This window comes from Brachyhypopomus gauderio, chromosome 6, assembly GCF_052324685.1.
Source record: "Brachyhypopomus gauderio isolate BG-103 chromosome 6, BGAUD_0.2, whole genome shotgun sequence".
Lineage (NCBI taxonomy): Eukaryota > Metazoa > Chordata > Actinopteri > Gymnotiformes > Hypopomidae > Brachyhypopomus > Brachyhypopomus gauderio.
In genome coordinates, this window is record NC_135216.1 from 30,292,025 (window position 1) to 30,319,325 (window position 27,301).

At 43.6% G+C, this 27,301-nt stretch overlaps 2 pseudogenes across 1 annotated transcript; both read right to left on the bottom strand.

Moving 5' to 3' along the window:
- Positions 1-1,908: 1,908 nt before the first annotated feature.
- Positions 1,909-16,855, bottom strand: LOC143517649 (interferon-induced very large GTPase 1-like; annotated as a pseudogene). The gene is made up of 3 exons (XR_013132005.1): positions 15,673-16,855; positions 7,619-7,689; positions 1,909-7,422 (listed from the first exon to the last, which is right to left on the bottom strand). The product of XR_013132005.1 is annotated as an interferon-induced very large GTPase 1-like (transcript).
- Positions 16,856-17,237: 382 nt separating this feature from the next.
- On the bottom strand, positions 17,238-19,411 carry LOC143517672 (GTPase IMAP family member 8-like; annotated as a pseudogene).
- Positions 19,412-27,301: the final 7,890 nt, after the last annotated feature.

Sequence of the window (27,301 nt, forward strand, 5' to 3'; positions counted from 1 at the left end):
GAGGGGAATTAGCTCTCTTTTGCAGATGCCTTGTGTGTCTGTAACGGAGATCTCCGGATAATTTATACTTGCTTAAAAAATACATTTTACTTTATTACCATACCCAACTGCTTTTGACTATTATTGTGCTCACCATTTAAGGTTTACAGAATTTCAACCACAGTACAAACCCCTTGTACACAGAGAGCCAGCTGTCACTGGTACAGTGAAGAAATTGACTACAGAAGCTTAAGAGGCTCTGAAGGACTGTTTCAGCACAACACTGTGGGAGGAACTGTGTGATCCTCATGGGGACGACATTGAGGGCCTCACACACTGCATAACGGACTATGTCAACTTCTGTGTGGAAAACACTGTCCTATCCAGGACTGTGCTGTGTTTCTCCAACAACAAACCCTGTTGTTAACCCTGGATTAACCCTGATATAAAGGCTCTCCTGATGGAGAAGAAGAGGGTTTTTAGATCGGGTGACAAGGAGGAGATGAAGTCCCCACTCCCCTCCTCCCACTCCCACACCCATCCTGCTCTCTCCCAACTCTCAGCCACCTCCTGCTGACACACACTCCAGCACTCAGTACCCCCACTCCAGTCTGACACTGACAACATCCCAGGTGAGATGTGCACTGAGGAAAATAAAGGTCAGGAAAGCTGCAGGTCCAGATGGCATCAGCTCAAGGCTCCTGAAGACCTGTGCAGATGAGCTGTGCGGAGTGACCCTGTAGCTATTTAATCTCAGCCTGAGGTTAGGGAGAGTCCCACAGCTGTGGAAAACTTCCTGCGTGGTACCGGTGCCAAAGACCCCAAGGACCTCAACAGCTACAGGCCAGTAGCACTAACATCTCACCTGATGAAGACCCTGGAGAGACTACTCCTTGTCCACCTCCGCCCACTTGTGAGTTCACCCAAATATACTTCCTTTCTCTGTCCCTTTGTCTCTGCTGCTGTAATATTGTAAATTTCCCCGTTAAATAATAATAAAGGATTATCTTATCTTAAGGTTATGTTACACTCAAAACGCACACTGTGTAATTAAGGAAGAACCCTCGTCTCCCCTTCGCGTCAGAAGAAGTTGAAGCGAAACTACAAGCGGAACATAGCAAAGCCCAGCGACGCCCCCCGGTTGCATGTAGAAACATATAAACTCCCTTGTGGCATACCTGTCAAGTTTTTGATTTTAAAATAAGGGACAATTTCTGCTGGCTACTGCGAGCATTCCCACCAGCCCAACCAAGGTCCAGGAACCCTTATATTTTACACGACGTCTTCACTTTTTTAGTAGAAACGCCTTCTCTCTCGTTACATTCATCCATCTCTGATTTGTTTTTCGGGTTTGTTGTTCCCACTGTCAGCTTCGCAAGAACTGACACTCGGGCTACTGCAGGTTGCCATTTTTGCGAGGCTAGCGACATAATTTTGAAGAGGCACTTGAATGCTTTTTTTCTTTTTTTATATTATAATACGGGAAATTTGGTCCCAGTGTCCTCCAAAGAAGGTTGATTTTGACCAGAACTCTTAGATGGCCTCTCTCCCAAGCTCAGGAGATCATAAGGTCAGCATTGTAAGCTTTTGGGAGACAAACACCATTGTGAATGTGGATCCTTCGGGGCCTGTTGCTGGGTAAAGAATCAGTGTTTATCTTTACATATAATCAAAGAGATTTGGGTGAGCCAGTCTCTCAGTTCAGCACGGAAAGGAATCCCTTCGGGTGTCATACAAAATGCATGCTTTTGGGCTGTCTCCACTACAGTATATTGGTTTATTAGATCACCTAATTACACCTTTAATCACAGATTAAAGATCACCTAATTTTTATTCTTCATTCATTTATTCACTTTAAAAAATTTAAAACTTAAAACTATTAAAACAAATACAATATATTACAGTTCAGATGTAGTATGTTTGCATGTAGGCAACATTAAAATCACAATGTGAACAGTGTTTTTCTCACAATAGGTTCTGTAAAGCAGTTTATAGACTGAATTTATTCAAATATTCAATTTACAAGACTGAAAAACTTATTGAGTCACATCAAAATTATTAAACAGAATAAAAAGTTGGAGAACACTAAAGGATGAATGAAGACTAAAGAGCTCATTTAAAAAAATAATAAAATTGTCTTGAATGATTTGCCAATATTGGATAATTAGATATATTAGATTATTATAAAGATCACCTAATTTTTATTCTCTCATCTTGATTCATTTATTCACTCTTTAAACCCTGATTAGCTGCCACATTAAATGTTTGTTAAATTAGTCTAATAAGTATTGAGGAAGGGCATTTCTACAGCTCCACTGTCTCCATTAATTTATTCACTCTTTAAAACCTGATTAACTGCCACATTAAACATTTGTTAAATTAGTCTAGTAAGTATTGAGTAAGGGCATTTCCACATCTCAACTGTCTCCATTTCCAAGTCTTTCCCCACATGACTGGAGTTCTTTTTTTCATGCTGGATGTTCCCCTCTCTTTTAATACCATGAAACAGCCTGTTAGGATCCTTCCCCTAACGTAACTAATTAGTCCCAGGTGGACATTCACCTGCCTCACAAAATAAAAGACCACAAGTTCAACATTCTAGCAAAATAACAAAACATATCAAAGCAATACATCACAATACAATCCATCCTGACATATGATTTCTGTAGTTATACTGCACAGTATCTTTATAGTTAAATTTAAAAATATTTATCCAAACTCTCAATGGCATCTTTCTTTGTGTACTTTCTCCACTGATCAGGAATTTGACCTTCTCCCTCAAATGTTTTATTATAATATCCCTCCAGGTCCTTCTGGAATCTGCACACAAACCACTTCCAGTATGGCAACTCAGAGTTATCTGGTGTGATGCTCCACTTAGCAAACCTGTCACCTGCTGTTCTGTATTGTTTGAAGGGTACTGTCCAATCTGATTCATTGGGGTAAAACTCTATCACTTTGCACATTAGTTGTGCAGAAAGTATTACACAGATTTGTTGTATCTGTGTAAGATATGCCACAGATTCCATCTACTCGATGGAAAGGGACACTGTGATCTCCATCATGATCCTCCATCGTGTTGGTGCAGATGGCTCTACAGAATGGACACTGTACCCAGCAGCACCTACAGAAGTGCTCAACCAGGATCTCATCTGGCCTCTTTCTGAAGTTCTCCATTTTAAGGTCAGACAGGCTGTTTATTTTTTTGTTCAGATCTTCAGTAATTACACAGATTTCTTTTTTCACCACCTCTGTGAGTAACTGGAAGTCACTGATGTCCTGACACTCATCAACACTCAGATGATCAGTATTATATTCCAGCTCATCTTTGAGGCCCTCTGAAAATTTCTCCAGCCACATATTTGCATTTCCTTTGTCCTCAGTCACCACACGTGTTGCAGTATTTGCTGCAGTTATAACACACTGTTGTTTGCTAGCAATGATCTCTGCAATTTTTTCCATGGCTCTGGGATTATCTTTTGTTATGTATTTTTGAACCTCAACTTTAATGAAGTTCTCAAAGTGTTGCCGAGGATTTAACAGGTAAATGTTGAAATATGCAAAGTTCTCCATTTCTGCCAGTGACTTTAGAATGTGCTTTTCCAGGTTTGACCTGTTTCCATTAAACGCTGGGTGTACTGACCTCATTTCTCCAGCCAGATCACTGGCAGTTCTGTTGTAGACGCTCTGCAGGATGGACTCACCAAGTTTGCTGCAGATTAAACCTCCAAAATCTACTGCAGATGTGGCACCGTGGCAGTATTTCTTAAAGACACTGTAGAATTCTGGTTTCATCTTCTCTAGATAGATCACAGGATCATTTCCCTCTCTGAATTTTTGGTGTTGCTCTGCAAACTCCATTTGTGCGATATCACACACATACAGTGACAGATCCACTGAGAAATCTTTGTTGAGCTCAAATGTTGGCGCCTTCTTTTCTTTATTGTATTTTGGTGATTTGTATTCTTCCAAGTGTTTTTTTACATCTAGAGCAATCTCTTGAATGTAGCTTGAACTGTAGCCCATTGTTGCTACTGGTTTTGACTTCACCAAGTCTTTAGTTTTGTTAATGACTGTATCTACCAGTTGTTTTATTGAGTTTTGATCCTCTGGTAGTAATGTGTCTTTTGAGAAAAACCAGTGTTGTTTCTTCAGGAATTTTACATACTTAGTGTAATCAACTGCCATGCTTATTTCCCCATACGTTGTGAATTTTCTATTATTCACAAGTTGTCCTTCGTATATCTCAGACAAGATCTCAAATATATCATTTTCAATGTTAATTCTCTTTAAAGGCATGTTTTTTGCAGTCAAATCAGAGACCCATGTTCCCCACACTGAATCAAATTGACTTTTCAACTCTCTTTCACTGTTAGCTTTGTTTTTAAGTTTTAATGCAAACTCTTTGCTCTTCTCAAAGAATTTTCTCTCAAGTTGAGATTTTTCCTCTTCTAGTTTTCTGCATGCATCTTTCTGCCTAATAATTTCATCCAACTCTCTTTTTGCTTGCCACACAATTTCCTCATGTAGACTGTGAACCTTCTTATCAAAAGATGTTTTCCACTGTTGGAGAATTTCACTCCCTTCCTGATTTTCTTCAAAGTAAGTCTTCATTGATTCTTGCACTTTGGTAAGTGTTTCCTTCATTTCTTTCACAAGGTCTCTGTACTCAATTGTGTGTAGTTGTCTGTTATTGATTTTAGTGTGGAGCTTGTCTTGAATATTTAGCATTGCACTCCTGAGACTCCAGGTCCATTTCCCATTCTTTTTTTTCCAGTTTCCTATACAGTGCTATTTCCAGTGTGTTTCTAAAGCTGAAAACAAAATTCTCAGACAGAAGTGCTTGCCATAGATCTTTAATTCGGTCTTTAAGTTGTGTCAGTGTTAAACAGCAAGACTCTTTGGCTCGGCAAATGATGTTGATTTTAATTTCCTGAACATTTTCACAGTATGATGGGTTTGGTGGAGCCATGGGTGGGCTGCCCTCCCACAGGTGTGCAAAGTACCTCACATCCTCCTGAACATCAAATTTTATGACATCACTGAAACACTCAGCTTGACTGCCTTCTTCTTTGGCTGCTAATTTTGTCATCTCATCCAGTTTCCCTAGTAAGCGTCTCCTTCCCTCCATGTTTTGTTTACCAGCGCTGATGTCTCCAACATTCTGATGTACAAACATGCAGCTGGGGTTCAGTTTGACCTTCTTCATCCACAGGAAGGCCTGAACAACAATCTGAAGGATGTCCTGCATCTCAGCAGGGTTCTCTCCAAAAATGTTGATCAAGGTCAGGCTCCCCAGACCTACAACGAATGTTGCCAATTCATTGTCGTGGTGCCTTGCTGAAACTCCGTCCAACTCCAGAGATCTGAGCCCTTCAGTGTCAACAACTAGAATGTAGTCAAACTTCAGCTCTGCCTTCATCTCCTCTGACACTTTGACCAGCTGCATGAAGGCTCCTCTGGTGCACCTGCCTGCACTGACTGCAAACTGGAGTCCAAACATGGCATTGAGCATGGTGGATTTACCAGAGCTCTGGATCCCCAACACTGACAGCACAAACACTCTCTGGTCTCCCAGGATCTTGATGAGTTCATCTAGAACTGCTGAAACCCAGACCAGAGGAACATGACCAGCATCTCCATCCATCAGCTCCAGTGGAAACCCAGCTAGAATGAGGTTTGCAGCAAGTCTAGGATAGAGTAAAGTGTCTGACTGAGATGTTACTAACTTTTCATTTTTCAAAGCCTGATTCAAATTCCCGACCCATCTCCCTCAGAATGTGTTCTAAGCCAAAAGATGCAGAATTCATCTTTTCTGATATTTTCTCTAGTTCCTTTAGTTCATGTATTTGTTGAGCAGTGTTTTCAGTCTTGTTTTTATACTTCAAAACTATATGCCACTTTCCTTCATATTTTCGATGAAGCTTATATAGGTAATTCAAGGTTAATTGGTTAAGGAAGTTCTCAAACCATATAAGAAAATACAGATTCTCACCTGAATTCAACATCTTAGCAAAAATCTGAATAAGGTGACTGGCCACATTCTTTCTGCTTTTCACGGATTTTCGTAATTTCTCTTTTTTTTTCAGTAATATACATTTCTATGTTGTTTCCTTGAAGTCGATGTAGTTCTTTGTTTTTTTGACACCACTCATTCCACAGTTTCCCTTGATGGGGCAAATATTTTTCCTTTAGCTTGTACAGTTCATCTCCCTCCAGCAGTTTCTTAATCTGGATTGCAGCTTCCTTCCCTCTCTGGCACTCTGATTGGTTCTCATCTGTGGTGACTGTTTTGTATTTGCTCACATCCTCAAGTGTAAATGAAGGTTTAGAGGTTCTGAGACACTCTTTGATTGTCCATCTGAGTTCATTAATTACACCTAATTGGTTTCTGTCTTTAAGACCAATTTTGTATTTTCTCTTTGGTGTCCCAGTGACACTACAGTCATCCTCAGAAAGCAGACAGATGAGTGGCTTTGGGCCCTGAAAGAGTTTAATCAATGTTTCTTTCCCTGTGCTTTGATCAGATATAAGTACAACATTTATAGTGGCCATTTCAGTTAGAAGGTCCAATTGCTTCTGACTAGATTCTGCACAGCCATGTAGATTACAGAACGCTACATAGTCAGGGAAATGATCAGTGCTTTTCCCAGATGGGAGGTACCAGGTGATCTCCACCACTCCATCCATCAGTAGACGGGTTCTGCTGCTGCCTGGACAATGTCTGTGGAAGAATGTGTTGTGTTTTTCATTGATCAAACTGTTCGTCAGCTGAGACTTGGATGAGGACACAGAGCCCAGCCTGAAGAACGCCACCATTGGTGTTTCAGCTGCATGAATTGGTTTAGTAAAAGACGTCTTTTTACCAGAGGTGTCCATGGTCTTCCAGCTCTTCTTGATTTATCTAAATGTCCACAGAGGAAACTCAATCTCTCTGGTGAAGGGATCAGGCACTTACAGAGGCAGAGCGTACTGACACTGGGACAGTTTGGTCACTATGAGCTGCTTTAGGAAGCTGTCTGAACAGTGGAACACTGCCATCTGGACATCCATGGGGTGGATGGCATGTTTATGGTTATCGTCTTCAGAATCAATTGAGGCTTTGGAGAAATAGTCTTGTAATGCATCACAGAAAACATTATCTCCTTTTCTTAGAAAAGTGTCAAATTTAGTCTTGTCTGCCTCTTCTGTAGTAATGTACCTTGCTCTGTAATCCATTGTCAACAGTCTTTGTAAGAAAATCTTACAAATCTTATCTTTCTCTTTACAGAGATCATAAGAACATGAATATAGTCCAGTTAATTGAAGAATATCTGAAGTCTTCATTTAGTTTTTATACTCTTCAGTGAGATTAAGCCTAATGAACAGTTGTTCTATTTTAGCATTTTGCTTTTCTTCATTTGTTGATTCATCTTTTGCTACTCTGAGCTGTGACATTTGTTCCTGTAAAGTAAAAATGTAATTAATGTCCAAACAACAAATCATCATTCAGAAAATTAATAAGAACTACAAAATGCACTCATGTGAACTTTTTTTACCATTTACTCAGCACTGCTCTGTTCAGTGAACAGGGAATTCATGTACATGGTCTTTTATTCAAAGATTACACGTCATGTAATAACTGTATAACAACAAATACCTGTGCTCCTCCTTCTGGTTCTGGAGTCGTATGTGTGATCTCCTCGTCTTGCTGCTGGTTAATTCTTTGACCTGGGAATAAAAATATACAAATAGAAGATTTAAGAGAAACTAACTGAAATACTCAGAGCATGTTAGAAATTTAGAAATTAGAATTAAAATATAGGATTAAATACAGTTTCATTGGGAACAACCAGTACACACAACACTACTAGTGTTAGTAGTACACAAGGACACATTGTAACGCTGGGGTGGTACCATGACTAGGGAGCGGACGCACTGGCGTTGGAAAGCGGGACTCAAGGCTGTTTGAAGTACCCATACTGGCTAACCGTGTAGCGTTTGCACGTACCGCTTTACCTTTACGTGGAATTCTAAACAAGAACTAGAAACTAGAACAAACACAACAACTATAGACTAATCAAACCAGAACACGACACATACTAAACTCAAAACAACTTGATTTATATAAAGCACATAAGAATGATGAACATACACAAGGAACCAAAACATACGACACAAGGCAATACAAAGACACCCAAATCAAGCACGAAACATAACCAGAACAAACAGACGAAGACCATAATACATACAATACATACAATACACTCCGAACTAGGAAACACTGAACACATAGGTTACTAAACTAAACACAAACTCTCAGGACAACACACAGCTAGAATACAATATAAGGAAATGTGACTCAACCAAAACTAACCATATACAACACCAGGTAAACTGAACACAACCAAGGGAACATGACAAACCAGAAACAAACCTTACACACAACTAACCTAGAGAAAGATAACCAAACTGTAGAACAAGAACAACCTAGCTTTCAACATGAACAGAAGCAAAGACTTTCAACATCAACACTGACCCACACTGAAGACCTGAAACACACTGAATAAATACAAACCCAAACGAACACTCAAACAAGCAACAGCTGAAACCAATGACAAAACGAGAGGTGGAACTAAACAGAAGACCAGGGGAGGAGGAGCCGGGCTAGACAGACAGGGAGGGGGCGGAGCCAGGTGTGACAGAACCCCCCCTCTAAAGCGCCACTCCGGGGCGCTGAAAACCATACAAGAAAACAAAAACAAGTCACGCAGAAACTGGGGCAAAACCAGGACGAACAACACGGAAACCAGGAAACAAGACAGGAGACATGGGGGCAGGACCAGAAGCAGAAGCAGGCGAACACCTAAAACCAGAACCGTACATTGAGGACACGGAAGAGGCAGGGGACACAGGGGTAGTGAATGGAAGCGAAACACCGGACACACTCGGCACACCACCGGACGGCACAAGTGACCCAGAGACAGAGAACGGACCAGATCCCATTGGGGGCACTCCAAAAAGCGAGGCTGCAGAAAAGGAGACCTTGTCGGGTGTACGAATGGGAGTGGAAGAGGAACCAGCCAAACCGTCAGAGGGAGAAGAGGTAAGTACAGTAGTGGACCTGGGAGGAGACACCGGATCGGAGGAACAAGAGAACACAGAGGTGAGTATACAAAAAACCACAGATACATGAACAGGAACAAGCTGAACACACAGACAAGGCACGGGAATCTTACAGGTCACAAAAACACATGAACCTGAAACATACATGGGTACAGAGACTACAGAGGAACAATAGGAGGTCATGGGAATTGGCACAAACACATAATCAGAAACAGGAGTCCAGAGCAACAGTTTCATTTGGGACATGTGTTCCAACAGTTCCCACATCATGAGGGTTATGCTAACCCCTGTATCATGGTCATAGTCCCCTTGGGTGGCTGTTCCCAGCAGTCCTTGTGGCAGGATAGTGGGAACGGGCTGTGCAGGTCCTGGCCCAAGCGGAGTAGATCTTGGCCCAAATTTAGCAGTCTGAGGGTCAGGCAAAGACCCCTTGCAGGACACCGGGACGGGCAGCGACGACCACCTCCCAGCAGTGGGAACAGGTGGCGACGACGACGGTGACCAACTCTGGAACACAGGGACAGGCGGCGATGGCTCTGACCACCTACGGGTCAAGGGGACAGGCGGTGGCGGTGACGGCGACGACCCCTTCCGGACAGCAGAGACAGGACCCTCCGGGGCCTCGAACTCGCAGGCAGGACCCTCCGGGGCCTCGAACTCGCAGGCAGGACCCTCCTGGGCCTCACTCTCGCAGGCAGGACCCTCCGGGGCCTCGAACTCGCAGGCAGGACCCTCCTGGACCTCGGGTACGCTCTCGGACCGCTCCTGGACCTCGGGTACGCTCTCGGACCGCTCCTGGACCTCGGGTACGCTCTCGGACTGCACCTGGACCTCGGGTACGCTCTCTGACCGCACCTGGACCTCGGGTACGCTCTCTGACCGCTCCTGGGCGGCTGGCATAGGCGTAGGCTGGTTCAAACAGCTCTCCCCGTTTTACCCGTTCACGCAGGTCACCAGGAATGGTGAGGCTCTCTACCGTGCGCTCTCTCGCTGCGTCCTGATCAGGTGGGTCAATCTGTAATGCTGGGGTGGTACCATGACTAGGGAGCGGACGCACTGGCGTTAGAGAGCGGGACTCAAGGCTGTTTGAAGTAGCCATACTGGCTAACCGTGTAGCGTTTGCACGTACCGCTTTACCTTTACGTGGAATTCTAAACACTAGAACAAACACAACAACTATAGACTAATCAAACCAGAACACGACACATACTAAACTCAAAACAACTTGATTTATATAAAGCACATAAGAATGATGAACATACACAAGGAACCAAAACATACGACACAAGACAATACAAAGACACCCGAATCAAACACGAAACATAACCAGAACAAACAGACGAAGACCATAATACATACAATACATACAATACACTCCGAACTAGGAAACACTGAACACATAGGTTACTAATCTAAACACAAACTCTCAGGACAACACACAGCTAGAATACAATATAAGGAAATGTGACTCAACCAAAACTAACCATATACAACACCAGGTAAACTGAACACAACCAAGGGAACATGGCAAACCAGAAACAAACCTTACACACAACTAACCTAGAGAAAGATAACCAAACTGTAGAACAAGAACAACCTAGCTTTCAACATGAACAGAAGCAAAGACTTTCGACATCAACATTGACCCACACTGAAGACCTGAAACACACTGAATAAATACAAACCCAAACGAACACTCAAACAAGCAACAGCTGAAACCAATGACAAAATGAGAGGTGGAACTAAACAGAAGACCAGGGGAGGAGGAGCCGGGCTAGACAGACAGGGAGGGGGCGGAGCCAGGCGTGACACACATTTCTGGGAGAACAGACTCAGAGGTGGGTAGAGTATTCAACAATTTTACTCAAGTAAAAGTACTGTTACTTGAACCAAATGTTACTCAAGTAAAAGTAAAAGTATGCATCCAAAAATTTACTTGAGTAAAAGTAAAACAGTACTTTGATAAAAAGCTACTCAAGTAGTGAGTAAATGCATGAGTACTGTCTTGTGTCAATAAATTAAATCATGGGAAATTGAATTACTGGAAACAATGACTTTTAATGATAATAAAAATAATTTATTATAAATAAATATAATATATAAAATGTATTTATTATAAATAATTTGTATTTTTGTTTGTTGCTAATTATTAGGCCTGTGTAACTTTAATGTATTCTACAAAGGCACTAACTGAGGAGACTGTCAGCCGATACTGTAGCTACAACTTGACGCCAACTGAATCAATTTGTAGCAAACTTAATCATCATATATTACTAGTGTGAACACTCAGAATGAGAACTGGTTCTTAGTATTGCACTGACATCATACAAACGTTATGCCTCAGAGATAAAGCATTACACATAATTATACATATGGCAAACTTCGAATCGTGTTTCCTCAAATTTGATGTTGAGTTCTTGTAGGCTGAAATGTTCACATGTTTGGCAGACACAACTGACAGCGCATTATATCCATCCATCCATTATCTGAACCGCTTAATCCCGCTAGTCGGGGTCACGGGGGGGCTGGAGCCAATCCCAGCATCTCCGGGCGAAGGCAGGGTACACCATGGGCAGGTCGCCAGTCCACCGCATGGCCAACACACACACACGCACACCTACGGGCAATTTAGAGTAATCAAACAACCTAACACACACGTCTTTGGACTGTGGGAGGAAACCGGAGTACCCGGAGGAAACCCACACAGGCACAGGGAGAACATGCAAACTCCACACAGAGCAGCCCAGACCGAGAATCGAACCCAGACCGCCTCGCTGTGAGGTGACAGTGCTAACCACCACACCACCATGCCACCAGCGCATTATATAACTGTCCTTTTTACACGTTTGTAATGTAAACATTGGCTGTATGAGGTCAGGGATGCTCGGTAGGTTTTTCTGTCACTTTCTTGCTACCGGTGGAGAACGTTTGCGTATGTGATCACGTGACTGACCGGCTTCTAGAGCTGGGTGATATGGCCCCCCCCAAAAATCTTCGATTTTAATAGATTTATTTTCCTCTACTAAAAAACTACAGATGATAAAGGAATGGTAAAAAAAAGTTTTAATTTATTTTTAACTTAAATTTCCCCTTTGGGGTTAAAGTGCAACCAGAAACAAGCAAAAAACAATTGTAAACATGTGAGAACATCCAGTAACTTTTAGAAGGCTTTCTCCAACATAGTTTAAGCACTGACACAATGCACCCTCAAACTTAAAATAAATAAATAAACACACCCTCAAAAAATAAATAGATATAAATAATTTGGTGCCCTTTTTAATAAAATGGAAAACAAATACAATTTAACAATTGTTGCATGTTGCGTACTGACAGTCACGCTGTCTACATTATGATTAAGAACAGGGCTGCCCTCACTTTAGCCTAAATTCCAGCACTTTTCAAACCTGGAACACAATGCAACATTAATTTTTGTCAAGTAAATGTTCATTCCCCTGTTTTTGAGGAGTGTTTCTTTATACTACCACATATCGTTTCGGAGTATAAACGCTTCCACCGTTCGCGCAGTTCCGCGCAAGGTGTGCGGAGCTGCGCACTACGGTCACTCGCGAAAGTATAATCCATTGAAGCGGGTTCGGTAACTGAGGCAGAAACTGCTTAATCCTAAATAATCCGTGGAGGGAAACTATTCACAACACAACTAAACAATACTCTTTGCTCTCTCCCTCTATCGGTTTCAAACACACCTTACAGCGAGGACTTGTTTGGTCTACGTCTGACGCCGCAAAACCGAAACAACTCCAGATCACGGAGCTAGTTGCTCTTTTCTTGGGCACAAGCTCCGCCGTCATGTTTATGTGTGTGTGTGTGTGTGTTGAGGGTGGATGGGTGGGAGGTGCTAAACTCACTGAACTACGGGAGCCCACAGTGCAGCGTCGGTGGTGAAAATTAAAACTCAGAAAATCGATTTTCATAAAAACACATCAACCTTAACTGTAAATTCGAATTAATACATAATATCGATTAATCGCCCAGCTCTACCGGCTTCATTTGATTGGTCACTCATACTCAGGTGACAAGACGTTGGTCAGTCTTCTCACTGACAAGATGAATTACTTGCAAAACGAAAGTAACGGTAGCGCGTGGCGCAAATACGATTGTAACGGAGTAAAAGTCGCGTTTTTCTCACCACATATTTACTCAAGTAAAAGTGGAAGTTGTTCATATTAAAACTACTCTCACAAGTACATTTTTGTCCAAAAAGCTACTTGAGTAAATTTAACGGGGTAAATGTAACGCATTCCTACCCACCTCTGAACAGACTTGAAGGGAAACACTCAAGGATAACAAAGAAGTACATGCAGGTTACCATGGTACTATGTTAGAACAACACAGGACTACTACATTTATTTCTGTAGTAGAGAAACACTGTTCACTTTTCCTCTTGCAGCTTAAAATGTAAATTGCACTGTAGAAAAATTAAGACAACTGATTTTTTAATTATTTCAAAAACCTCTCCCAAAAGATATTCAAATGATGAGCTATAAAAATTCAACTTTGATCTAAAAATCAAGTTTACAAATAAACATAACAAAAAATAGTTAAAGTCAATAGCATTAAACCTGGTGTAATGTACTAAATCACTTTTATATAAATACCATTTATGTAAAGGTGAGTTTGTTTTGAGTCAGTAATATGAACAACAGAGTACTAAGATTCACTCTATGTTGTATCCTGTATTTTAAAGCATGGAACATACTGCAACATGTATGCAGTGCTATTCTAAAATGTAAACAGGATATGTTACGACCCCTTTGGTCGCTGTGTGTTTATGGCTGTCTATTCTCTCACCGCCTCCTTCCGACGATCCTGTTGGCTGTCTATTCTCGCATGACTCCATGTAAACTGGCTTGGGAATGAAGACTGACCCGGAAGGAAGGAGGAAGAGAGGCTTATTTCGATCCAGATTCTGCTTATCTGTTTGATGTGCATTTGCATCCAGTTGTGATCCTGTGCGTTTGTTTGGGTGATATTTGTATGGGTGTTTGTTATGTGTATTAGCTCCTGTGTCAGCTATTCCTTGACTACAATTACAGTTCTCTCTTTGTCAGTCTGGTCGCCTATTGTATATAGTACTGTAGTGTAGTACTGTTGTATCGCCTATTGTATAGTACTGTTCTGAGTGGAGTTTCCATGTTCTCCATGTGTCTGCGTGGGTTTCCTATTGTGCGCGGAGGAGCAGTGGCAGCAAAGTGGAGTGTTGCGGAGTATCATCCTGACTATCACCTTTATCACCACAGTGGACTCTTTTCACTTCCTGGGAACTACCATCACCCAGAACCTCAAGTGGAAGCCCACCATTACTGCTGTCATTAAGAAGGCCCAGCAGAGGATGTACTTCCTGCAGCAGCTGAAGAAATTCAACTTGCCAGCAAGGACCATGGTCCATGTCTATGTCATAGAGTCCGTTCTCACCTCCTCCATCACTGTGTGGTACGCTGGAGCCACCACCCGGGACAGACAGAGACTACAGCGCATTGTGCGCTCTGCTGAGAAGGTGATTGTTCATGATCAAGGTGAAACGCTCATGATCTTATGTTTATGCACCTGTCTGTCTGGGCTGATCACGGCACTGTAATGTTCATTACATGATAACATGACTATAATTTACTTATTATTATTTCTACAGTCACTTATGTCAATTTAGCATTCACCTACTGGTTTATGCTCTGCACTAAATGTTTACAACTCCTCTCAGACAACATACGTACTGCATGTTTTGTAATATCGGGTTATAGTGTCTAATTAAAGTGTTTTTCCTTTCTTGTTTTTTTATTATTCTGTATTCATTGCATATTTTAACTTATTTATTTTATGTTAGCACCAAGTACAATTGCAATTTCCTAATGTTGTGAACCTGTTCACTCATATGGCAATAAAACCTTCTGATTCTGAAGGTGCTATATAAATAAAGTTGCCTTGCCTTGAAAAACGTTAATGTACCCTTAGAAATGCAGTCTGTAGACATGCTGTGAGTTTTCATAGAATTTGTCTTGGAATAACCATTATTCCATTCTAGCATTCTTTTGCACACCTTACTGGGGCTTATTAAGTGTCATATTAAACTAATAACAAAGTGTCACGGTACGGAGGGCCCCCTACTGGTCGCCCTCGTCTACAGCGGCAGCTGTCCTGTCAATCATGGCTCTTGGGTGGGCGGAGCCCGTGATCCGTCTCACCTGAGGGTCGTTTGTTTGTCTATATATGTCTTGTCTTTGTACCAGTTGACCGCTGGTTATTATATCCTTAATTTGGATCAGTTCACGGGTTTTGGTTTGCGCACTTTTTCAATGAAACCATCCTTTTTCCCCTGAGACTTGGCGTGATCGCTTCCATTTTATTTCGCTCACCCTGCCCGTCACACAAAGATTATTACCTGCTCTTAACGTGGTGATATAAAGTTAAATAGACTAATAACAAATCATATCTGTTTTTAACTTGGTGAAATTAAGTATCATAGACTAATAACAGAGAAAAGTCTTTACCTGTACTTTAGACTAATAATGGAGACCATTACCTGCTCTTAACTTTGCTAATAATATATCATAGACTAATAACAGAGATCATTACCTGCTCTTAACGTGGTTACTTCTCTCTCAAGTTCAGTGAAGGTTTGCTCTTTTTCCTCCATCTGCTGGATCAGTTGACGTTCCTTCTCTCTAAATTCCTTCGCTGTGTGTTTTCTCTCTTGTTCTCTGTTTATCTCTGATTCCAGTCTCTCCTTCTCCATGGTTGTCTTCATCGCCTCCATTTCCTCTCGATGTTTGATCATGAGTGTTTCTCTAGATTTCACTTCCTCTAGAACTTTCACCTCCATCTCTTTCAGTAGTTGATTATTTGATTCTTTCTCCTTCCTGTGTGAGTCCTCTGTGAGTTTTAGTTTCTCCTCTAGATCAGATCTCTTCTGTTCCTCCTCTCCTCTCCTCCTCTCATTACTCTGATCTCTTCTCTTCAGCTCCTGGATCTCAGCTTTCAATTCTTCTCTTTCCCTCCTGTATCTCTCATCCAATTCTCTCCTCTCTCTTTCTTCTCTCTCCCTCCTTTTCTCATCCTCATGTTCTCTCCTTAATTGATCCTCATGTCTTTGTCTCTCAAACTCCTTTCTCTGCATTTCTATATCTGTGAATAACATTTTTTCCTTTTCTTCAGTCTTTTTCTCATAATGCTTCCTCCATTTTTCATATTCTTCTTCAGCAAGTCTCTGATGTTCCTCTTTTCCTTCCATTTCTCTCCTGAGTTGTTTTTCTTTCTCACTAAACTCATCCTCTCTTCTCTTTCTCTTATCGTACTGATTCTGTCTTTCATCTTGTAAAGTGTTTTTTAACCTTGTAATTTCTTCTTCATATGTAGCTTTCAGTTCTTGTTTCTTTCTCTCACTCTGTTCCTGTATCTCCTTCAGTTTTCTCTTGTGTTCCTGGATCTCATAATCCTTTCTTCTTTTTTCTGTGTATAATCTTTTCTCCTTTTCTTCAGTCTTTTTCTCATAATCCTTCCTTCTTTTTTCATATTCTTTTTCAACATCAGCAAGTCTCTGCTTTCTGTTTTTCTTCCATTTCTCTCCTGAGTAATTTTTCTTTCTCAATAAACTCCTCTGTTCTCTTTCTTTCATCATACTGATTCTGTCTTTCATCTTGTAAAGTGTTTTTTAACCTTGTAATTTCTTCTTCATATGTAGCTTTTAGTTCTTTTTTCTCTCTCTCGTTCTGTTCCTGTATCTCCTTCAGTTTTCTCTTGTGTTCCTGGATCTCATCATTCAGTTCTTCTCTCTCCTTCCTCTGTCTCTTGTCCCTCTTCTCTCTTTCTATCCTGTCTCTCTCTTCTCTCTCCCTTATTTTCTCATCCTCCTGTTCTCTCCTTAAATTATCCTCATGTGTTTGTCTTTTAAACTCCTCTCTATGCATTTCTAACTCTGTATATAATCTTTTCTCCTTTTCTTCAGTCTTTTTCTCATAATTCTTTCTTCTTTTTTCATATTCTTCTTCTTTTTTAACAGCAGCAAGTCTCTGCTGTTCCTCTTTTCCTTCCATTTCTCTCCTGAGTTGTTTTTCTTTCTCACTAAACTCCTCCTCTGTTCTCTTTCTTTCATCATATTGATTCTGTGTTTCATTTTGTAAAGTGTTTTTTAACCTTGTAATTTCTTCTTCATATTTAACTTTCAGTTCTTGTTTCTCTCTCTCACTCTGTTCCTGTATCTCCTTCAGTTTTCTCTTGTGTTCCTGGATTTCATCGTTCAATTCTTCTCTTTCTCTCCTGTCTCTTGTCCCACTTCTCTTTTTCTATCTTCTCTCTCTCTTCTCTCTCTCTCCTTTTCTCATCCTCCTGTTCTCTCCTTAATTGATCCTCATGTGTTTGTCTTTTAAACTCTTCTCTCTGCAATTCTATCTCTGTGTATAATCTTTTCTCCTTTTCTTCAGTCTTTTTCTCATAATCCTTCCTTCTTTTTTCATATTCTTCTTCTTTTTTAACAGCAGCAAGTCTCTGCTGTTCATCTTTTTCTTCCATTTCTTTTCTGAGTCGTTTTTCTTTCTCACTAAACTCATCCTCCCTTCTCTTTCTCTCATCATACTGATTCTGTTTCTCCTCTTGTATGATTATATTCATCCTCTCTATCTCTGTTTCTTATTTGATCTTCAGTTCTTCTTTCTCTCTCTCGCTCTCCTTCTCTCTCTCCTTCAGTTTTCTATCCTGATCTTCTTTTATTTTTCTCTCTACCTGCTGGAACATCTCATTAGTGTAGTAGTTCCCTCCATTCTCTGTTACCATGGCGTCTATCTTCTCCAGGAGTGTGGTGACCTGTGAGTGGTCTCTGGTGTTGTTATTGAACACATGGTATCTGTTCCCACACTGTTCAATGAGGTGCAGAATTACTGATCCAGGTTTTCTAAAATACTGTTCAATGCTCCTGTTCTTCAACTCATCTCCTCTGGTAAACAATACTATGGTGTAATTTACAGATCCTTCACCAAATATGTCTTGGATTATTTTAACAGTCTCTCTCTCCTCTTTTGAGAACCGCTGACCGACCTTTAGCACCAGAAGGAAGACGTGGGGTCCTGGTAATATCATAGAGATACACGTACTGATCTCTCTCTTTATCTCTTTATCATCACACTCAGTATCAAACAGTCCTGGAGTGTCAATCACACTAATCAGTCTTCCATTAACCTCAGCTGTCTCTTTCTGACACACTCTGGTAATTGACTCATATCCTGCGTCCTCATTAAAGACGTCTCTCCCCAGGATGGTGTTTCCTGTAGCACTCTTCCCTGTTCCAGTCTTCCCCAGCAGAACGATGCGGAGATTATGACTGCTGGCTCTTAATGCTGTGAGGAATTAATAAAGAATTATTGAATGTTTATTCAGTCTGTACAGCAATTTGTACAGTATTTAAAAATGAAAGACTATCAATTCATCAAAAATTCATTTCAATTAATTGAATTCATTCTTAAAATGTCAGTGAAATTAACATAAATTACCATTCCTTTTACAGTATCATACTGTTAAATGTGAGTTAAATGTGATTCTCCACTGACAGTCACACAGTCAGATCTTTTTAGAATATGTTAATATTGTTGTTACCCTGAATCTCCCTAACTCTAACCCTGAAGGAGTTCACAGATGTGCCTCCTCATGTCTGCCTGGTGTTTCAGTCCTGCCTCCATCTGTGTGTTCAGGTACGTCACTGTAGTGTAGCAGGTTCCTTTATTCTCCAACACCATCTGTTCAACCATCTGTAGTAGCTCTGATGGATCTGAACTGAGTGACATCACATGGTAACGTCCTCTACAGGCGTCAATAAACACTTGAGTTGTTTCAGACAGCTGTGAAGTGTCACGCGGGGTCTCTGTAGTGATGAAGACTATGGTGTGGTTGTTGATCTCACAGCTGAAGATCTTCTGAATCTTCTCCATTTCTCCTTTGTCTTCATCACTGAGGGGACCAACAGTAGTGATGAAGATGAAAGCGTGGACTCCAGGATCACAGAGAGAGAGACACAGCGGAGAGTCTCACGCATCACTTCCTCCTCTGAGAGCTGAGTGTTGTAGAGAGCTGGCATCTCCACCAGGGTGAGCAGGTGTCCAAACACGTGTCCCTCTCTCACACACACTGATCTGGGATCTGGACTCTGCTCTCTCTGGCCCAGTATGAGGTCTGATATGGAGGTCTTCACTGCTGCGTCACTGCCACACAGAACCAGGTTCAACTTTGGACAGACTGAAATTAAAATAGCAAAACCATAACAATTAAAGCATGAAATGATAAGACTGTCCTTCATTACACACTGGGGATATTTACAGTGTGAAAGTGTTTCATAATTTTAAAGGAATATGTCTGAATAATCATCATCTCTTCCACATCACCCCATACCCACGAACTTCACTGATCCTCATGCTCACAGCAAGTACACTGTAACGAATCACAGAGGCGGGTGACGCAAACACGCAGGCATAAAACTCTAACCAAGGAGACAGAGAGGGAACCACTAAGGCGAGACAAACCAACATAGGGCAAAACATACAAAGGAATAACTAAACGAACTACTACGAGAAATGAGAATCAAAACCAGGAAGACGAACGGAACAAACCAGACCAGCGTGAGGAAGGAGTAACAGGAGGGTGCAGGCTACCGAACGTGGGGGAACCAGCACGGGTTGAAATGAACACATAGAAACACAAAGACCGACACAGGGGAGTAAAACTGAGGGGAATATATACTCTAAAACAGGGGAGCAAACGAGACACAGGTGTGGGCACTAAAGACGGGGGCGTGACAGACAGAGGGAGGAACGAATGGGAGAGGGGAGCTAGGCGGGACCAGGGAGGAGGGAAGGGCTAGACGTGACATACACTCACCACTCATTTTATAAGAAACTCCTACCATACACCCACCTTTACCTTACAGGTATACAGGTGTGCACAATGTCCAACTGTAGCCTCACTGTTGCTAGGTACATGTTTCCAGCCACATGCCACCCAGTTTTTCACTGTTTTTACTGGTTAGTTTCAGACTACAGGATCACTGCTGACTGGATGTTATTGTCAGTCTAATGTCAACAATGTGATAACACTCTCATTGTAGTGCTGTATTGTGCTGGTTTGAGTGTGTCAAAAACAGTTCTGTTGCTAATATTTTTCTCAGCTGTATCTCAGCCGTGTTAATACTGGTCTGTCAGATTGTAAAGTATCCGTTCCCTGTTTCACATTATTTGAATGTGCAGATTCAGGTAGGTTAAACCCTAGATGAGGGTCTACTGCTACTGTACAATGTGAATATATCTCATTACCTCTTCTATTGTTACTGTACAAAGTGGACAAAGTCATGAACTGTAAACGTTGCCTTGACTATAAATCTATGAGTTTCACACAATAGATGCTTATTTAAGCATATTTAAATCGGATAAAGGTTTAATAAAAATTGGTCTTAAACATTTTATGGCATAATTTATTTTTTTCATCTGATTATTTAAAATTTGATCACTTTACATAATTTGTCACTTTCAAAGATTAATAAGGTCTGAATTCAGAAATTATGATCAAAAGGTTGAAATCTCTGAATTATCCTTTCCTTCCTCATCCCCTACCTCCATACTCATCATCATGTGCCTGTGCTGTCTCAGTGGTCTGATCTGTTCCAGTGGTGTGGTCTGGTCCAGTGGTGTGGTCAGTTCCAGTGGTGTGGTCTGGTCCAGTGGTCTGGTCTGTTCCATTGGTGTGGTCTGATCTAGTGGACTGGTGTCTTCCAGAGGACTGGTCTGGTCCAGTGGTCTGGTCTGGTCCAGTGGTGTGGTCTGATCTAGTGGACTGGTCTAGTCTAGTGAACTGGTCTGCTCCAGTGGTGTGGTCTGGTCTAGTGGTCTGGTCTGTTCCAGTGGTCTGGTCTGGTTCAGTGGTCTGTTCCGTTCCAGTGGTGTGGTCTGGTCCAGAGGACTGGTCAGTTCCAGTGGTGTGGTCTGGTCCAGTGGTCTGTTCTTTTCCAGTGGTGTGGTCTGGTCCAGTGGTCTGGTCTGTTCCAGTGGTCTGGTTTGTTCCAGAGGACTGGTCTGGTCTAGTGAACTGGTCTGTTCCAGTGGTCTGGTCTGGTCCAGTGGTGTGGTCTGTTCCAATGGTCTGGTCTGGTCTAGTGGACTGGTGTGTTCCAGAGAACTGGTCTGGTCTAGTGAACTGGTCTGGTCCAGTGGTGTGGTCTGGTCCAGTGGTGTGGTCTGTTCCAGTGGTGTGGTCTGGTCTAGTGGACTGGTGTGTTCCAGAGGACTGGTCTGGACTAGTGGACTGGAATGTTCCAGAGGACTGGTCTGGTCTAGTGAACTGGTCTGTTCCAGTACTTTGGTGTGTTCCAGAGGACTGGTCTGGTCCAGTGGTGTGATCTGGTCCAGTGGTCTGGTCTGTTCCAGTGGTGTGGTCTGGTCCAGTACTCTGGTCTGATCTAGTGGACTGGTGTGTTCCAGAGGACTGGTCTGGTCTAGTGAACTGGTCTGTTCCAGTAGTCTGGTGTGGTCCAGAGGGCTGGTCAGTTCTAGTGGTGTGGTCTTGTCCAGTGCTCTGGTCTGTTCCAGTGGTGTGGTCTGGTCTGGTCCAGTACTCTGGTCTGATCTAGTGGACTGGTGTGTTCCAGAGGACTGGTCTGGTCTAGTGAACTGGTCTGTTCCAGTGGTCTGGTCTGGTCCAGTGGTGTGGTCTGTTCCAATGGTCTGGTCTGGTCTAGTGGACTGGTGTGTTCCAGAGAACTGGTTTGGTCTAGTGAACTGGTCTGTTCCAATGGTGTGGTCTGATCCAGTGGTCTGGTCTGTTCCAGTGGTCTGGTCTGGTCTAGTGGACTGGTGTGTTCCAGAGGACGGGTCTAGTCTAGTGGACTGGAATGTTCCAGAGGACTGGTCTGGTCTAGTGAACTGGTCTGTTCCAGTGGTGTGGTCTGGTTCAGTGGTCTGGTCTGTTCCAATGGTCTGATGTGTTCCAGAGCACTGCTTTGGTCTAGTGAACTGGTCTGTTCCAGTGGTGTGGTCTGGTCCAGTGGTCTGGTCTGTTCCAGTGGTCTGGTTTGTTCCAGAGGACTGGTCTGGTCTAGTGAACTGGTCTGTTCCAGTGGTCTGGTCTGGTCCAGTGGTGTGGTCTGTTCCAATGGTCTGGTCTGGTCTAGTGGACTGGTGTGTTCCAGAGAACTGATTTGGTCTAGTGAACTGGTCTGTTCCAATGGTGTGGTCTGATCCAGTGGTCTGGTCTGTTCCAGTGGTCTGGTCTGGTCTAGTGGACTGGTGTGTTCCAGAGGATGGGTCTAGTCTAGTGGACTGGAATGTTCCAGAGGACTGGTCTGGTCTAGTGAACTGGTCTGTTCCAGTGGTGTGGTCTGGTTCAGTGGTCTGGTCTGTTCCAATGGTCTGATGTGTTCCAGAGCACTGCTTTGGTCTAGTGAACTGGTCTGTTCCAGCGGTGTGGTCTGGTCGAGTGGACTGGTGTGTTCCAGAGGATTGGTCTGGTCTAGTGAACTTGTCTGCTTCAGTGGTGTGGTCTGGTTCAGTGGTCTGGTCTGTTCCAGTGGTCTGGTCTGTTCCAGTGGTGTGGTCTGATCTAGTGGACTGGTGTGTTCCAGAGGACTGATCTAGTCTAGTGAACTGGTCTGTTGCAGTGGTGTGGTTTGGTCTAGTGGACTGGTGTCTTCCAGAGGACTGGTCTGGTCTAGTGAACTGGTATGTTCCAGTGGTCTGGTCTGGTCCAGTAGTTTGGTCTGTTCCAGTGATGTGGTCTGGTCCAGTGGTCTGGTCTGTTCCAGTGGTGTGGTCTGATCTAGTGGACTGGTGTGTTCCAGAGGACTGGTCTAGTCTAGTGAACTGGTTTGCTCCAGTGGTGTGGTCTGGTCCAGTGGTCTGGTCTGTTCCAGTGGTGTGGTTTGGTCTAGTGGACTGTTGTCTTCCAGAGGACTGTTCTGGTCTAGTGAACTCATCTGTTCCAGTGGTCGGGTCTGTTCCAGTGATTTGGTCTGATCCAGTGGTCTGGTAAGGTCTAGTGGGCTGGTCTGGTCTATTAAACTGGTCTGTTCCAGTGGTGTGGTCTGTTCCAGTGGTGTGGTCTGATCTAGTGGACTGGTGTGTTCCAGAGGACTGGTCTAGTCTAGTGAACTGGTCTGCTCCAGTGGTGTGGTCTCGTCCAGTGGTCTGGTAATGTCTAGTGGACTGTTTTTTTCCAGAGGACTTGTCTGGTCTAGTGAACTGGTTTGTTCCAGTGGTGTGGTCTGGTCCAGTGGTCTGGTCTGTTCCAGTGGTCTGGTCTGGTCTTGTGGACTGGTGTGTTCCAGGGGACTGGTCTGGTCCAGTGGTCTGGTCTGCTCCAGTGGTTTGGTCTGTTATAGTGGTCTGGTCTAGTCCAGTAGACTTGTTTGGTCCAGTGGTGTGGTCTGGTCTAGTGAACTGGTCTGATCCAGTGGTGTGGTCTGGTCTAGTGGACTGGAATGTTCCAGTGGTCTGGTCTGATCTAGTGGACTGGTGTGTTCCCGAGGACTGGTCTGGTCTAGTGGACTGGTGTGTTCCAGAGGACTGGTCTGGTCTAGTGGACTGGAATGTTCCAGAGGACTGGTCTGGTCTTGTGAACTGGTCTGTTCCAGTAGTCTGGTGTGTTCCAGAGGACTGGTCTGGTTCAGTGGTGTGATCTGGTCCAGTGGTCTGGTCTGGTCCAGTGGTGTGGTCTGATCTAGTGAACTGGTCTGTTCCAGTGGTGTGGTCTGGTCCAGTGATCTGGTCTGTTCCAGTGGTGTGGTCTGATCTAGTGGACTGGTGTGTTCCAGAGGACTGAACTAGTCTAGTGAACTGGTCTGTTACAGTGGTGTGGTTTGGTCTAGTGGACTGGTGTCTTCCAGAGGGCTGGTCGGGTCTAATGAACCGGTATGTTCCAGTGGTGTGGTCTGGTCTAGTGGTGTGGTCTGTTCCAATGGTCTGGTCTGGTCTAGTGGACTGGTGTGTACCAGAGGACTGGTTTGATCTAGTGAACTGGTCTGTTCCAGTGTTGTGGTCTTTTCCAATGGTCTGGTCTGGTCCAGTAGACTGGTCTGGTTCAGTGGTCTGGTCTGGTCCAGTGGTCTTGTCTGGTCTAGTGGACTGGAATGTCCCATAGGACTGGTCTGGTCTAGTGAACTGGTCTGTTCCAGTGGTGTGGTCTGGTCCAGTGGTCTGGTCTGTTCCAGTGGTCTGGTTTGTTCCAGAGGACTGGTCTGGTCTAGTGAACTGGTCTGTTCCAGTAGTCTGGTCTGGTCCAGTAGACTGGTCTGTTTCAGTGATGTGGTCTGGTCCAGTGGTTTGGTCTGTTCCAGTGGTGTGGTCTGATCTATTGGACTGGTGTGTGCCAGAGGACTGGTCTGGTCTACTGAACTGGTCTGATCCCGCGGTCTGGTCTGTTCCAGTGGTCTGGTCTGGTCTAGTGGACTGGTGTGTTCCAGAGGACTGGTCTGGTCTAGTGGTCTGGTCTGCTCCATTGGTGTGGTCTGTTCCAGTGGTCTGGTCTGGTCCAGTGGTCTGGTCTATTCCAGTGGTCTGGTCTGGTCTAGTGGACTGGTGTGTTCCAGAGGACTGGTCTGGTCTAGTGAACTGGTCTGGTCCAGTGGTCTGGTCTGGTTCAGTGGTCTGGTGTGTTCCAGTGGTCTGGTCTGGTCCTCTCCCAGATGGTCCTGACTGCCTCTCCTCTTTAAACTCTAGTGTAGGTGCTTCAGTCACTTCACAGGTCAAATATCTTCTGTTATGCTCCACCACCTCATCTATCTTCTTCAGAAGCTGAAGAACCTTGGCACAATTCTTTTTACCCAAGTTTCAATTTGGCTTGTCCACCTAGGTAATTACCCTTTTTACCTGCCCAGACACAAGGTCCTGGCACAATAGCTAAGCCAGATTGTACTGAAGCTGACTTGATTTTGTCCCTTTTTTGAGCTAGTCTATAAGTACATTTAGACTAACCATGGCTTTTCTAAAACAGAATACTTGTCAATCTTTGCTTCAGCTCCTTCAGATGCTTGAACCAGGTAGGAAGGATGTTGACAAACCTCTAAAGGACTACTTTGAGGAGACCCCTACCGTTCCAGATGTAGTTTTTAAAATGTTCCTTCTATGTCAGCAGCAGGCTCGCTTAGAAGTAGAGGCACTACGCAAGGAAAATGGACTCCTCAAACAGGATACTGCTAAGCTCAGTTCTGAGGTTGAGAGCCTTCGCCACAACCTCCAACTGACCACTCATGCGCTGAATGACGTGCTCACCGTAAGTGAACGTCACACGGGCTTAACAGAAACTGCCCGCCTCCAAAGGGAGAGTGAGCTTGCTTGTGCGAGTGCGCAAGATTTCCTTGCAACTAGATCTGGCACCTCTAGACCTTCTTTATTAGTTACAGTAGAAAGCCCATATAGTCAGCACTCCACAGGTGATGATGCACCTGTCATACATCCTAAGGCCCCGGCTCCAGTCCCCATGAGTCTTAGATTAGATGCAACTAGTTCTTCCTCAGAGTATCCATATGATACTACTGACGGTTCAGCTTCTGAAGCTCAAAGTGAAGCCTCTGTGGAGAATCACCCTCCAAGAGCAGATGCCCTGTCTGCATCCTCTTGCTACGAGTCAGCAGAGCCCTCATACTCGTCCCTAGCTTCTGCCCCCTTACTCTTGAGTAACAAAAAGAGTAATACTAATCCTGCTATGTCTTTTGGCCCTCCTTATTCTCTGCATGATGTCCAGACCAGGGACATCCCGTCGGGTACAACAGCTAGGAAGCCTTACTTAAATGCTGAGCATCATTCCACTGACCCACGCACAGGCTGGCGCAGTGACGTACATGTTCCAGCTTCTTCCTCAAGGAGAAATGCAGGTATTTCTCAACTTGATGCGCAAAGGCTCACTGTTGCCCCCTATGGACAGAGACCAGGAAGGTAGAAAGCATGCTGGTGACCATTATCCTCCGCATGATGTCCAGACCAGGGACATCTCATTAGGTACCACAGTTAAGAAGCCTTGTATGAATGCTAAGCATCATTCCACTGACCCACGCACAGGCTGGCACAGTGACGTACATGCTCCAGCTATTTCCTCAAGAGGAAATGCAGAAATTTCCCAACTTGAGATGCACAAAGGCTCACTGTTGCCCCCTATAGACACAGAGCAGGACGGCAGAAGGCATGCTGATGTACACCACTGGCAGAACGTACAGACAAGGGACGTCTCACCAGGTAGAGCAGATAACAGGCTGGCACAGTGACGTACATGCTACAGCTTTTTCCTCAAGGAGAAATACAGATATTTCTCAACTTGAGATGCATAAAGGCTCATTACTGCCACCTAGGCAGAGAGAGACAGGAGGCAGTAGGCATCCTATTGACCAAGAGTTACACCACTTGGATAGTGAAGGTCCACCTTCCTATTCTAATAGACATGTCCTTGAACATTTCCCTCGGTTAAAGTTACTAGATTCACTAGCCAAGGACATGGAGCCATTCGACCCAGCAAGGTCAAACTACCATGTTGAAGACTACCTCAAAGAAATTGAGTGTAGCCTCTCGGACTTGCCTTATGCAACAGAACGAGAGAAAGTGAAGCTGATTTGGAAAACCACCTCTAGATCAGTTCGCACATTCATAGAATCACAGCCGTTTTCCATTAGGGATAGTTACACTCAGCTATGCAAAGCCCTCGCTGAGGAGTATTCCCCTTATTTTGACGAAGCGTCAGCATTCATGTCAGCCATTAAAATTAAGCACAAGCGTTCAGAGCATCCCAGGGATTACTTTAATCGCTTGAAACAAACATTTTTCCAGGGAAGAAATGGACCAGGTCTCACAGAAGACCGAACCTTCAAATCCCTATTTTTGCACAATCTCCACCCTTGTGTGAGAACCCATGTCACACTTTTAGCACGCCAAGGTGACCTGTCGATGCGTGAGATCAGAAAGACCACGCAGTTTGGGAGACTGTTGTGCAGCCCAGTATGCTTGAAGGAGACTCCAAAGAGCTCCAAGATCCTCCCTATGATTTCCCTGTAAATTCAGACACTGTTCTTTCTGCAGGCCCCTCTCACTACTCTCGTCACAGGGACAGAGCCAAGAGGTGGAAAGAGAGGCAGAACCAGTGGAAGGGGGGACAGCCATAGATAAGGGTCAGTCAGTGGACCTCCAGCCTGAGCCAGGGGGGAGGTAGAACTGACTTTATACGAAGTTACATGTAAACCTTCAGCCTGTAAACA